We start from the raw sequence: 4,805 nt of genomic DNA, 5'->3' as shown, positions 1-4,805 counted from the left end.
CAACGTGGGAACAACAATTGATATTCAAAACACTGCCCTCTCCTCAGGCTTTGCCTTCATGAAAATGAAACATACTTCGTCCCGAGCACCATATGGTGTTTGTGAAGGGTGGGCACGCAGATGCCTCCTAATTAAAGCATTAAAGTTGGCCACGAGAAAAATGGCAGCCACAGATGACTTTGGCTGGGCGCGTGGCGGGGAGGGCTGGGTGGGAGGGGGTCCCAGAGAGGGGCTGAAGTGGGAGGCTGCCTCCCGGCTTTTGCAAACACATGCTCTGATTGGTCCTCCGGGAACAGATAATGGCAAGAGGCAGTTAATTTGAAGATAATTGAGAGATCTCTTTCCTGTCTGCACACAATAAAACAAGGTGTCGGGCCTCAGCTGGCACTGGCACCCTGGCAAGAGGAAAAGGGCCCTGAGTCGGTCTGCGAAAGCTGCCACCTCATTTTCACATCTCACACAAAGCTGGGAAGCCCCTCTCTCCGCCTCCCCCGGCCCCAGACGCAGGCACCCATGTTTATTGTTTCAACACATCAGACCATAAATAAGAGTTTCCAAAGGGAGAGGTCATTAGAGGACCAGGGACGCTCTGTTCTTCTGGAAGATGAGCGCTGTGCCTTTAAAAACACAAGCTCACTGACCAGCCAGAAGAGGGGCGCCCTCTCAGGTGGTGAGTTTTCTTTGAGAAGGTGAACTAGTGTTTTGAGTCTTTTTTTTTTTTTCTCTTTCTTTCTCAGCATCCTTCGTGCTCTGGGCAAAACAGTTTCCAAACCCACTGAAGTCTGGGAATACTGAGGGACCTTCTCAGGTTAACTTACACACTCGTCTGCACACCTTTGTACAGACAGGAACCGCAGAGGCATCCTGTGCAAGGGATGGTCTTGAATGAGGCTCCGCCGTTGCCTCAGCAAGCCACACAGAGAAGGGGAAGATGTGGTCGTCACAAGCGAGGGGCTTTTTGTTTTCTTTTTGAAGGATCCTTCCCTCTGTCCTGCCCCAGCCCCTTTTTATTCTTTTAGGACAGCTTGCTTATAAATTCTAGGAAACCCTTAAGCCAAGGAGATGAGAGAACAATCTGCTTTCCTCTTTTAACACATACATAACAAACAAAAGGACTGGATGGAAGGGTTATATAAGTGTGGAAAAGAATGCTGCTTTTTCTCAGGAGTGGGAAACTTAATGGTGCCAAGCTTGCGGGGATCACAGAGATAAAGAACTTTAAAAAGTGAAGAGAGATTTATTCCTCATCAGTAAAGCCCCTAGGAAAAGATTTGAGGAAGTGGGCACACAGGAACACAGGAGTGGTGGGCACCACTCTGAATGAGAGAGCCAGCCGGTGGGACTGAATTCGGTGATTGATGCAGGATGGCTTGGGGATTATTAAAGGTAGCTAGACAGCTGGGTTTGCTAATCTGACTTGAAATTTTTTTGAAGTACAATATATTTTTCTGCTATTCTGGTAAGTTGGGGCCGAGTAAGTTTTTCTTCTCTCTGAGCAGTGAGATAGTGATGGTCTCCCCATGGAGGGCTATGTTCAAGTTTGTTCCCAGGGAGTACCATGTAGGTGGAAATATTGGTCTGTGTGGTCACTTCACTGCTGTAATTACACAGAAAAGGTAGGATGGGGATAAACTGGGACCACAGAAATAAAGGATGATGAAACTAAAGTTAACAATTTCTGTTTATTGGACGAGACCCTAAAGAGATAGGGTCCAAACTTGCAGAAGAGAATTCCAACACACAAACCAACAAATGTCTAGTATCAAGAATAGATAAGGAATCAATAAAGGTATGAAATCAACAGCAAGATGAAAATAAATAGCCAAATCAAAAAACTAGATAAATGACAGAAATAGACATCAGATGGCAACGGAAACACAAATGATGGATATACACAGGGAGAAATGCTCCATTTCACCAGTAAGAAGGAAATGCGAATTAAACCCAGGTGAGAACCTGTCCTATACCCACCAGACAGGCAAACAATTGGGAAGTTTGAAAATATCAGGCAATGACATGAGTAGGATTCCATACTGGCTTGGAGTATATGCTTGGGTACCAAGACATTGGAAAATGATTTGGCTTCATTGAATCACCCAGGAATTCTAGTCCTGGATGTAACCTCTAGGTAACTTCTGGCACACCTACAAGTGGTCACTGCACACTGTTTGTAGGAGCAAAAATTATCCGAATGATGCAAAAGTTCATCAATAGGCAACTTTAAGGGCAGATAGTGATAGCAGAGTACCATACAGCAGTGGAAAGGCAGAAATTAGAACTATACACCTGATGCAGAATCTCACAGACACTGAGTGAAGCAGGAAGAAATCCAAGATTTACAAGATTGCATATAGTATGGTGCCATTTTTCTGAAGTCCAAAGCAAGCAAATGAAATGATATATCATTTAAAGATAGTGGATTCTTATTACTTTCTCTGTAAACTTGGAGTGAACGGTGACATAGCAGATACTGAATTGTTGCTCCTATGGAAAATACACCCGCTCTCCTCCCCCAGATAGATGATAGTTTTAAATTCCAAAACCAACTCAACTGGCAGGTTCTATTTTCTTTATTTTACAAAAGAGAAAACGAGGTTCAGAGTGTGAAGTGATTTGCCTGACCCACCCACTAACGACTAAACAGCTGGGATTCAAACCCATCCAACTGACCCCAGACCCTCTGCACCGCACTGCACTCTCCCCGACCTCCCCATCCTCTGGGCATCTCTGGTGAGAGCTGAAACAAGGCACAGCCTCATCTCGATGGACCCCGTGGTGGGGTGGGCGTTGTATTCACTGGGAGACTCAGATCTCTCTCTGCTTTGTGCACATCCACCAATGACTGGGAGAGCGCTCATTCATTTTGGCTGGCTGCTGTCAGCCAGGCCAGTGGACATGTCTAGTCATGTCTGAGTACTTTCTAGACATAAGCCAATCTCCCTTGGGTGTGTGTGTTCGCACAAAAATATAAACACTGGCTATCACTGAGTGCTATGACCTCTCTCAATCTAAATAGCCTCATAAATTTCTCCTCTATAGGTTCCACCGTATATTACATGTGTGATGGGACCACGATACTCAGGCTAATGACTCGTATACTCTCGGAGAAAAGTACAAAGCCCCAGATAAACACAAACAGGAGTTTTCCCTCTCTTTGCTATGAAAAGAAGTTGTTACAGGTTTTAATCTGCTTTTGAGAGGACATTTTGAAACCCATTTCTCCCTAGTTATTGGAATGGATGAGGTGAGGACAGCAGAGCCATGAGGAGCTAACGTGTTGACAAATGTCAACAGACTTTTCTGTGGATCAGCGAGAATGTTACAAAGTAAAATGGAAGACTATCCCACTCACCACCACAGTAAAAGACATAAAATTGTCAGAAAACCTTAACAGGGAATGTTGTGAGACCCCTATGAATATAGGGAGAAAACTTTATTGAGAGACAAAATAAGGCTCAAATAGCCCAACTCACTCCCTAGATGACCAGATGGCAATATTATCTGTTAAACCTGGTAGTTCTTCACAAATTAACTTACTGTTGTGAGAAAATCATGATTAAAATCCCAGAGAGGTTTTGGAGGGAAAGAATGGGCAAAATTATTTTCAAAGTAACCTATAAGTATAATTGTTACCCCAAAAGGTAAAGAGGAAAGACCCCAGTCCTTATCTTAGCCAAAAGACAAGATTGCAGATGGGAGATGGAGTGCGTTGTGTAGTGAAAGATTTTAAAGGATTTATTTAGGAAAAGAAAAGTTCACTTCCAAGAACGGGAGGTGGGCTGATCCATGGAGGAAAAGCATCCGTTTTTGTCTCTTTCTCTTAATATCCTCACTTACAGGCGGTCTCCTGATGGATGATGGCGCTTGTCCCTGGAATGCTTAGTCATGTTTGGCCCCTTTTGGGCATGTCCTTACCCATAGTGTACACAGAAAAACCCATGGGGGTGCGTGTGTGGCTAAACTGCAATGTTAATTATAATACAATGAACACTGGGTCATTTCCAGTTAAGTCCTTTCTGCTACCACGCAGTCATGGCTGTCAGATTCTAACTGGTTTCTTGGTGGCACTCATTTAGAAGAAGTAAAGTCCTTTTTGGGCGGAGGTGGGCATAATACCATCTTCTGAACCATCCTCCCTCTCCTCCACCTGTCTGCCTGGTGCCCCCACTTATCTAACTACCTAACATAATGAGTAGCGAATAGCTAAGACAATGTTGAAAATGGAGACTATTCCTGGATGCTGCGTAGACACAGCGGATCACCATGGCCTGCTGGCTGCATCTTCTAGTATCAACCCTACAGAAACTACTGAAGTAAGATGAAAGCAGGGATTCCAAGAACTAAAAAATAAGTGAGCACTGCTTGGGCAGACTGAAACCTATGTAAGGGCGTGTGTGATGGGAGAGGAGGGCTGGAGGAGAAGGAGGGGGTTGCAGGCAGGACCCAGGGCCACCGGAGGTAGCTGGGGAGGATGGGTTGGAGAGAGACCAAGCTCTGCTTTCCTATGTGATCTCAGGAGCATCCTTACCTGCCCCAGGACCATCGCCATAGGCTCTGTAGCTCAGGCCACTGATATCCCTGTAATATCAGAGCAGCAAAAACCCTACGGGAAAGAGCAGTTAAGAAAGGACATTTCTTCTTCTCTGCCTCTTTTTCCCAATCCCCAAATTTGGTGATTTTCTATATTTAAAAAACTGCCTTCTAATAATGCCATTTCTTTCTAAGAGTTTAAAGGGCCACAGATAAAGGAGGTCTCAGGTATACGTAGCTTTAAAATATATTGATCAGGAAATAAGAATGGTTAA

The sequence above is a fragment of the Vicugna pacos genome, chromosome 3 (assembly GCF_048564905.1).
Source record: "Vicugna pacos chromosome 3, VicPac4, whole genome shotgun sequence".
Lineage (NCBI taxonomy): Eukaryota > Metazoa > Chordata > Mammalia > Artiodactyla > Camelidae > Vicugna > Vicugna pacos.
The sequence above is the reverse complement of the archived record's forward strand: the minus strand, read 5'-3'. Positions refer to the sequence as shown.